The sequence below is a fragment of the Ornithodoros turicata genome, chromosome 6, assembly GCF_037126465.1.
Source record: "Ornithodoros turicata isolate Travis chromosome 6, ASM3712646v1, whole genome shotgun sequence".
Classification (NCBI taxonomy): Eukaryota; Metazoa; Arthropoda; class Arachnida; order Ixodida; family Argasidae; genus Ornithodoros; species Ornithodoros turicata.
Window position 1 is genome coordinate 29,718,575 of NC_088206.1, and position 10,585 is coordinate 29,729,159.

The 10,585-nt window shown below is 44.6% G+C and overlaps 1 protein-coding gene across 2 annotated transcripts in view; it reads right to left on the reverse strand.

Annotated features, from left to right (window-relative positions):
- LOC135396497 (transmembrane protein adipocyte-associated 1 homolog) overlaps positions 1 to 4,005 on the reverse strand; it is a 41,827-nt gene extending 37,822 nt beyond the window's left edge. For both annotated transcript variants that reach the window (XM_064627504.1, XM_064627505.1), the window contains exon 1: positions 3,794 to 4,005. The gene's annotated coding sequence lies outside the window, so the exon portion shown is untranslated. The remainder of the gene's footprint in view (positions 1 to 3,793) is intronic.
- Positions 4,006 to 10,585: the final 6,580 nt, after the last annotated feature.

Genomic DNA, 10,585 nt, shown 5'->3' on the forward strand with positions numbered 1-10,585 from the left:
ACGGTTTTTTGCATCGATGTGAACCTCACTGAAAGTTTCACAGCAAAGAGGGTATTAGAAGCAGAGAAAATGGGCACCGCCAATACCGAAACTCATGCGGCTCTGACAACGCATCCCTCGCTGTCGCCAGTGAGCCAGCACACGAGAAGTCACGTGCTTACGGCTGCCAATTGGAATTGACGCAACCCTGAACTCTGTGACGTTTGCACTTTGCTCGGGAGTGCGTTCGAGGCCTTGTATCTTGCCAAGTACAATACGTAGAATAATTATTTCTTCCTCAGTATTCTGGTGTGCAGTACAATGCATCCATCATGTAATGAACTACATCTACGAAAGTGTCCCAACCCCTCTAAGTGAAGATATCAATGACCAATAGGACATCACACGTCAGCCCCAACTGACGTGACGATCTCGTGACGACCTGACCTATGAATAAAGGGTGTAACGTTGTTTCGCGTATCGCAAGGCTTCTGCCATGGCGCACCAATCTAACCAACGGCTTCTCCGTCTGTCAACATGGGCACGAGGCCAAGCGGGAGTCATGCGTACGCCGGTTAACGGACGACGAAGCCGTTGGTTAGATTGGTGCGCCATGGCAGAAGCCTTGCGGCAGGCAAAACAGCGGCAGCTGCTGGTTAACAGACGGCAAAGCAGTTGGTTAGATTGGTGCGCCATGGCAGAAGCCTTGCAACACGCGAAACAACGGTAACGCTGCGCCATCTCTTAGGCAAGAGCATAGGCTTGGGAAGTGCCTTCCCTTTGCGTCCTTCTATTGGCCGGCATCCAGGAGGTGGAGCCTCCCTCGCTCTTGGTCAACAAACACAAGGATAGTCGGTTTCCCATGCTAAGTAGCGCAAAAACGTGGCCTTGACTCTCCCAATGCTTCCCTTTGCACATGCTGAAATGTTCCAAGACGGGTCAGTACTCTTATGACCTTCGCCTTTTTCACTCCCAGAGATAATCTGCGGACCTTTTTGGAAGGCATTTGGTGTACTGTCGCTGCTACTGTCGTGTACAGTCGCTGCATTATAAAGTACACATGGACCTCGATGTGTGGGCACGTTTGCTGAATTAATACATGATTGAACCACATAATCTTTGTCTTGAATATAGTCCAAAGGACAGGGGGAGTCATGGTTATTGGTAAAAAATCCACACTGGCACTACAACATTAAAAACAAGTAAAGGCTTGACATTTCGGATAAGAGTACTGCTCCTATCATCAGAAACAAGTGTCTTGGCTGAGTTGCTTATTTATCTATTAACACACACACCGGACACAAAGTTAACCTAGATAACATTGACATTTTAGCACGTGAAGAACGATGGGGAGTACGTAAACTACTCGAATCTTGGTTCATCAAAAAGATAAGCAATTCTGTCAACAAACACCCAGGCCCTCTTCCGGACTGCTACCTACCGTTGATAGATAAATAAGCAACTCAGCCCAGACACTTGTTTCTGATGATGGGAGCAGTACTGTCCCCGAAACATCCAGCTTTTACTTGTTTTTAATGTTGTAGTGCCAGTGTGGGTTTTTTTACCAATAACCGTAATCTTTGTCTTAGAGGGACGGTCTCGTACCCCCCGCCCTTTTCATAAAGTGTACCATTCAATTGCCCTTTGTTGAAAATGGAATACTGCTAATTTACCCGATAAAACACGCCACAGTTATTTAATAACCAAATTAAATTGATAAAGATTGCAGAGCATGCCGCGATCTGTGTTGGCAACAATAATAACGGCCACGTTGCCCTGCAGGTAAGTCCGTGATAGGACACAGAAATCGTCTGCTCTTGCGCGCGTTAGTGCATCGGCGTGAGCAGACGACTTTCAGAAGTTACTGGGCACCGCGACAACTCTCGTACATTATCTTTTAGTTCTCAGGTGAAAAACGAACATTCTAAGACGTGGCAAGCATTGTGGTTTAGAACAACTATGTTAATCCTCAGAGACAAGTTAAAAGTCGCAGGACAACCCCATCCACAATCACAAATCTGAAGTCGCTGGCCATCGGCGCGCGCGGTCGCATTACAGCTCTGACCAAAAATATATTACGCGCGCTTCCATTACACTCTCCGTTGTACACTGATCATGCTTCGAAACGAAGTGTCGCTGATGATGTACATGGAGAAGGGGTGCGTGTTTATTTAAAAACCGCATTCAACACTCGCGGAAAGAAACCACATGACCTAGCTTCCGCGTATCCGATTATGCACCACATTATCGGACACCCCACAGTGAATGCTCGGACTACATTCTCAGCTCGCGGAGGTATATGCCTGAGTGCCCCCTTTCCAGAGCAAAGGGGATGACTCAACACAGTGGATATTCAAGGTGCGCAAGGTGCTTCTGCAAGTTACAATTACCATGACAACGACGACGTACCCGCAGGCCGACGTCATACGGGACGTATGCATGAGAGAAGCGCAGCTCTCGTCGTCTGCTATAACGGCACGGTTCGACAAATTTCTCGAAAACGACTTGGTTATTCCGAATGAAACTTTGACGGTTGTATGTGTACAGACTCGTGAAGCTAGTTTTGGCTGAGTTTCGGAATCGCCACGGCTGTACGAGACCGTCCCTTGAAAGCATGTGATTGTAGCACCATGGTATTGATAGCACCAGGGAGAAATAAAGGATTTATGACACTTGACTGCAAGTTACACTAAGTTGTACAAGACAGTACTTCACATTGATGTGATACCACAATATGACAGCAACGTGTAGCATCAGTGCACAGGTATACAGCCTGTCCTCAGTACTGTGCTTCATCAGTTTATGGGGGCTGTGGCAACATTAAACACAAAGTGCCACCATGGAGGCTGTACAGGGCGCCATGACAGCTGAAGAAGGCATAGCACACAGCAATGCACACAACTATATGACCTCACAAAATATCTGGTCGGCAAATGTCAAAAGCAACGTGACAGCCAGCTGTTACATTGGTGAAGTTGTATGGGCCCTTGGAGTGTGCATTGGGCAGTACGTTTGGATGTTGCAGTACATCTTATTTTCAGCACCAAGAGAATGACAACATACACAAACGCATCACTGTAAGGAGTTTTATGGCGGGGAAACAGTTTTCGTACTGGTTATTGCAACAATAATAGAATTCTGTTTTTCTGACAATTCTGTTTCCAACACCGTGTTTTTCTGCACTGCTGTGCACAGGTGAATGCAGGAGGGGTTGCTCATGGGACCACATCCAGGTACTGCCCTGGCTGATGTTTTCAAAGTAGTACTCGTCACGTCATGTTAAATGCATATGCAAGCACACGAAGAAGTTTATCTTTGTGCACAGTTTTTCAGGCTTCAATAGTTTCCACTTCACTTTAAGAACCTTTTTTGTCTGACCTCCTCAGGATAGGGGAGTGTAACAAATGTTGTGTGTGCCTCTCTGTGGCTAAAATAGTCGGCAGATTCACCCTGAAAGTGTTTTTCAATTGAACTGAATTGAACACACCTGTAACGAACGAAAATATTACTCTGCAGGAACCTTCAATCGGTTATCAGCCATGCTCACAATACTAGGGGTCTATGTTATCCAACAGCAATAACCAAAATCATTCCCGAAAATCACAAGCTCGCAACAATCTGGACGCAGACCACGGAACTCTGGATTCCACTACCCTGCACATATAGCCAAATGTATCCCTTAGTGGCCACTTAAAACTTTATAATTTCTTAACGTCTGCTGGGACGCCAGAAAAATTACTGATCTACCACACAAAGCACGCTGATCAGTAGATGAGCTGAAAGGTTGGCACCGACACTCAAATAAACAACATACCAAAGGCTTAGCAGGCTCTTGGATCTATATAACTTTGAGACTTCAGTCACGATCCTGTAGCACACTCTGTCTATTTAGCATCAAAGACGTCAAAGTACGCACTTCCACTTGTGCGAACCGCCTCTTGTCAGAAAAACACAGCAACACAACACCACGAACATGCAGAATTGACAAACATTACGACATGGATGGGATTAATGTGGAGTAAGCCGCGGATGTACTACACATTTTGCACGTAGTTGCGCATATTACAAAGCTCACAACGTAAAATTGCAAAATGATTGATTATAGGCATCGCCTACGGTGCTTTGAGAGAGCATGTGTACGACACCAAGAGAAGTTTGGATATTTTCAGTGATTGGAACAATATGGAAATGAGTTATCAGTGAATCGTTTCGCTTTCGTTTGAGGCGTGGAATCCGGTTGAGCGAAATGCGCGTAGCGGCCGGTGTGATAGTAACAAATAATACACCCTGCTGCAAAATATTAGGCCTTTGTCAAACACACGAAGACAAGAAACTGTGATATGTACGTGTGTCCAGTGGCGCGACCCCCCCCCCCCCCCCTTCTACCTGCCACGTGCCGACCCACGCAAGTAGTGCAAAACCGAGGAGAATATAGCAGGTTTACAGGTTCCAATCCAAGCTAGCTGCAATCATTTGCGAGTTCTTGAATTCGCAGAACGGCAATTCGCAGTAGCAGACGAATTCTGACTTTATATGTCCAAGTAGCGAAGGAGGGAGAGGACGCAATAGTGGCGAATTCGGGTGGTCATTTCGTACTAGCAACTTTTTTTGCCAGATCTCGAGCAGTCATGTTCGCTTGGTCAAAATGAAGCAATCTCGCATGTTCGCGTGGCGCTTTCCGAGCGCTCGCAATTTGCCAGCTAGCACTTTTTTTGCCCGGTCTCAAAACGATCGAGCAGCAGATTGCTCAACTGTATCCGGTGCCGTCACATCCGCACTGCAACGTTGGCGAGTGCCCTCATTGGCCCGCATGTTGAAATCACGTGGTTTAGCAGACGACAGAACTCGAAGACTTGCTACCGCGACACCCCTAGCGTGATCCAAGTACCTAAAACCGCTAGATTCCTAGCAATCATGTTCGGGTGGCAACGGTCACGTGATCCAGCTCGGTCGCCGACTAGCAATTTCCAAGCACTCGGACGTGTTGCTACGAAATGACCACCCGAATTCGCTATAAGCAGGCCTCATGTATCTAGGTGGCATTGGTACACAGGCAGTCTCAGTGCCGTGTATGCCAAAGGGAGTCTGGCCATTAGGAGGAGCCTAAAAAAGAGGCTCGACCTGTCAATCAAATTGAGCGTTTTTCATTGGCCGCTATTTTCTATGCGGGCCGCCATGACACCAAAATTTTCCCGAAAATCGCGGCGTATCTTGGAACGGCGAAGAGAGGATTTCATGACAAATTTTTTTCACAAATTACATAAATTTTATTTCCTAAGTGTAGATTATGTTGCAATTATCTTGCAAATCACCTTTAAATTACGCAAACAGTGTCAATGTTTGCCTGAAAATAACGTGTTTCGTCGACCTTGTTAGGCCTAGTGCGACAGCAATCACAGGGATCACAGGCAAATAGCGAGAAAAACGCTACGGATTGCCAAAAATTTGCATTTTATGACATAATTTTATTGATGTACGCACCTTTGCTCATTCTCGAGTTAATCATATTATGTTTTATAGTTAAAGTACGTATAATACAGGCAGTCTGCTCCAACTAGCGGTTCTACCGGCCTATCAGTTCTGCTCGTCGTGGTTCTGCTAGCATGCACTTCTGCTTCTCCTACTTCTGCCTTCTGCTATCCTGCGTCTTCCCGACATGCCCCCCTCCATCCAGATGGCGCCGTCAAAAGTGGACGCAAAATCCATTAGTTGCTTGGTCGTCAGGGAATATCCTATTCAATCCAATCCAGTTTCCCGAAAATGTCGGCACCATGTCGGCACCACGGCCTACTAGATTATAACGACCATGTCAGGCGCACCCCTTCTATGCGCCGCATTTTTGGAAGGTAGCGGTGGCGCGTCTAATCGTCCCAGTTATTGCTTCCTCAACTTCTACAATACTTTGTACTTCAGCTTAACTTAGTATTTCTGTACAAGCGGTGGACGTTCCACAGGTGTTTCATTCTGAGGTTATCATCATTCTACGCGTTTTCATAGGGGCTGTCGCTGTCGTCTGCTACGGTGCAGAGCCGTATATTAAACGGGAGTCTGGCCATTGGGAGGAGTCACAAAAAGAGGCTCGATCTGTCAATCACAGTTTCGCTCCTCTGATTGGTTTGCTTTTTACCAAGGGGGTCGCCATGACACCATACTGCCACCCAAAATGGCGACGAAAATAAACACAGTGAAGCGGGGATTTCGTGACAAAAAATTTTCACAGACTAACCTGATTTTACGCTGCAAATGTACATCCTAATATAAATTTCTCGGAAATCAGTTTCAACTTATGCTCATCCATCGATATCTAACTGAAAATAATACGTTTTGTCGCCAGTGTCAGGCCTAGTGAACACGACGATCACAACAAAATCATAACAAAAACGGCGCTGTGATGTACAATCTTATTTTTAACAGCTGGATTTCATGGATATAAACATTCTTGCCTCTTATATTCCAACTATTCATGTAGATTTGTTTAAAAATCATACCGACAACAGAATGTGTCCCAGCAGGTGGTTCTGACGGCAGCGGTACAACGACGGAAGCAGACGACAATTCCCGACGTGCCTTACGCTCCCTAGGTGGCGCTTATCAAATTTGCACCAACAATCCACTACTTTTGCAGATTGCGAGATGTATCCATTTCAATCCCACCCAATCCACTTGCCACCCAAAATGGCGCTGCCCATGTTGGATAGGGGGGCAAATAGTGAGGATAGGCTGATTGATAGCGCCCCATATTTCAAGACTTCATTGGTCGGAAAGCTGAAAAAGTGGGTGGAGCTTCAGGTATAGGTATGACCCATTAATGGCCAGACTCCCTCGACGCGCACGGCTCTGCTACGGTGGTCGTACACACGCTTCTGCGTGTTCAGAATTCAAATTTCCATCGTCCAATCGTGTTGTACCAGAGCCGTATATTAAAAGGGAGTCTGGCCATTAATGGGTCATGCCTATACCTGAAGCTCCACCCACTTTTTCAGCTTTCCGACCAATGAAGTCTTGAAATATGGGGCGCTATCAATCAGCCTATCCTCACTATTTGCCCCCCATTTTGGGTGGCAAGTGGATTGGATGGGATTGAAATGGATACCTCTCGCAATCTGCAAAAGTAGTGGATTGTTGGTGCAAATTTGATAAACGCCACCTAGGGAGCGTAAGGCACGTCGGGAATTGTCGTCTGCTTCCGTCGTTGTACCGCTGCCGTCAGAACCACCTGCTGGGACACATTCTGTTGTCGGTATGATTTTTAAACAAATCTACATGAATAGTTGGAATATAAGAGACAAGAATGTTTATATCAATGAAATCCAGCTGTTAAAAATAAGATTGTACAGCACAGCGCCGTTTTTGTTACGATTTCGTTGTGATCGCCGTGTTCACTAGGCCTAACACCGGCGACAAAACGTATTATTTTCAGTTAGATATCGATGGATGAGCATAAGTTAAAACTGATTTCCGAGAAATTTATATTAGGCTGTACATTTGCAGCGTAAAATCAGGTTAGTCTGTGAAATTTTTTTGTCACGAAATCCCCGCTTCACTGTGTTTGTTTTCGTCGCCATTTTGGGTGGCAGTATGGTGTCATGGCGACCCCCTTGGTAAAAAGCAAACCAATCAGAGGAGCGAAACTGTGATTGACAGGTCGAGCCTCTTTTTGTGACTCCTCCCAATGGCCAGACTCCCTTTTAATATACGGCTCTGTGTTGTACCGATCAGTAGCGCCCCTGGCGGATCGTGCGGACAGGCTCCTCATAGGGTTTTCTGATTGTGACATGGTCGTTATAGTCTAGTAGGTCGTGGTCGGCACCCAGTGCATACAGTTAATTTATAGCTCGGATAGCCTGGGATTAATAGCGAACTGTATTTTGCCTGGTGATTGGCCAGAGAGCTCAAAAAGTGGGTGGAGCTCCAGGTATAGGCAGGTCCCATTAATGGCCAGACTCCCTTTGGCATACACGGCACTGGGTAGTCTTACGCGAGGGAGGTCTGTGTGCTGAGACTGCTAGTGTGAAATAAACCTTAGCAGATGGATAAAACCCGCGATAAAACTAACAATTCGACCACTGTGGCGTCGCTTGTGATCATAGTACGACGTAAAGCCACAAATGATCATTTATTTATTATATTTATTAGACTGCGACGTCTCACTGTCGTGAGGCAGATGACCAGAGGCGTAAGTCGTCTACAGTGCATATCACCACTATCTGATGTGTATCATTGTGAAATAACTCTTTTTGCTATGACCCGTTATAAATAACAATTTAACCTTAGTGAAGCCATAAATAAAATGATAGGTTTCGCAAATGTTATGCTTGTAAAATTGATCCATGCTGTTTAGTAAATCTCCAAATGCATTCCATAAATACTCAACAACTTTATTTGATGATGATGATGATTGTGTAGTTTTCCATAAATACTATATAACAGCAGTCTTTATAGTAAATTAATTCAGTAAAGTAGTGCAATGTGAAGAAACGGGTATTGGGTCAATAATTACCCGCAGCAAGGTCCATTGTACCCGATCACTAGAACACTACAACCAGTGGGGATCTATCCAAGACCGCCACAGGTAATTACTCACACTGGCCATATCCACAATACAAACTTTTTTGAACATTTCGAAACAAAAATACTTTTTATGTCGAAGGAGCATTTATGCCTGTGTGTGTGTGTGTGTGTGTGTGTGTGTGTTTTTATCAGGACAGTTTTTCTGTAAAAAGGCTTTTTGTGCAACGTGAATTTCTTTTTCGCAAGTGGGTAATTCGGCCAGGCGGACATCCTGTATGCGTATGTAACTACTCGTAACTACTAGACTACTAATGAGCTAAAATTCATTAATTAACTTATTAATTAGATGTTTTCTGGGAAATGTCAAATAGCGGAATTGGAGCCAGTCATTATTCAAGTCCATCGTCGTTATTAAACACCCTGAGAAGCGAATGTACTTTGTGATATAAATTGCCAAATTTTGCTATGCAAATGAGTCGAAACTATAGGACTATACACTACTCGAGCGCAGAAAGAGCGACAGGCAATCCACGGGAGAGGGTCACGTGCTTTGGAGCGATGGAGCTGATTGGAGTAGGCGCTAATCTGGTGGCCAGATAGACCGCTCTCCGACCCAGATAAGGTGAAGGTCGCGTCGTTTCTGCGCTCGAAAAGTGCGCCGTTCTTGTTTCGGCTCATTTGCATAGCGAAATTTGACAGTTTATATCTCGAAGTGCGTTCGCTTCACAGGGTGTTTAATAATGACTGGCTTCAATTCTGCTATCTCACATTTCCAAGAAAACATCTAATTAATAAGTTAATTAATAAATTTTAGCTAATTAGTAGTCCAGTAGTTGCATACGCCGTCCTACAGGGTGTCCGCCTAGCCGTATAAACCACCTTCGAAAATGAAATACACAAAACAAAAAGAAAACACCCTGTGTAGTGTCGTCTTTTCTGCGTTCCCCGGCACTGTTTTTTTTTTAAGTTTTTACCAAATATGTTGGACCAACCAGCCCGCACCATCTCGTTATTTAATGTCAACCCTGTATAGTATACACATAAATAATTATAATGATTCTGCATTCATCCATAAGATGGAACATTTTAAATTATGCGACCACTTATTGCCAGGAATTTGTATCATATAAATGTGTCAGGGTTTTAACCAGAGGCACATCACAATAATAACACTGCTGGCCTGTTTTATTAGCAGAACAACATTTAGCCCTCAGAACAATCCAAGTAACTTAATGCAGGTCATGGTTTTAGCGTTTGCAAAGTATAAAATGCTCTCCTGTGTACATATTAAATAGATGCCTGACAGGAGTCCCATTTACTGTGCGTTGAGACCTGGTTCACGCTGCTGCATTTTCACGCGTCACTTCGGGAAGTCTACACAAGCTGACACTCAAGATGAACGTTACGAGGGATATTCTAAGAATCGCGTGTTTCACGCGAGTGATCATGAAAATCCTGCAACAATTTGGCTCACCTCTGTGTATGAAAGGGTGGGGGGACGCTGTGCCCCCTCCAGCAGATTAAAAACTTTCCGCCTATATACGAGCGTATGTTATTTTATCTGTCAGTGAACATTATGTGTTTCCATGAATTTTCGGAAGAACCCGCAAAACTTTGGAGACGTCCTCATAGTCCCGTTTATTTCACTTTAAACGTCACAGAGAGTGCTATCCTATGTCTCCTAGTAAGAGCGCTAGTCAGGCAGCCATTTTCAATCAGTTGTTACATGCATGTGCGCAAAATGCAACATACATAGGGCTTATGTTTTCGGATTTTATGTTTTTTTTTAGAAAATTGGATGGTATTAGATTTGGCTCTCAAAAGTTGTGACGTGGAAGGTATCGGAACTGTCAGAGACCCTTTGGTGAGACAGGACGTGTGGCATGTACCCTTTTTCTTATCCTTGCGCCTTACTTTTACGCCGTCCATTAAATTTGAAAAAAAAAAAAAAAAAAAAAAACACTCACAAGTTCGTCAAGGGCGATTACCTTGGCATGTATCGATACTTTGAGTGTTCGGACTGGTCTGCAGTTCTTGAAGCATCGGATGTTGACATTGCCATCGAATAAACCTTTCCCTGTTTGTAAACAAATGA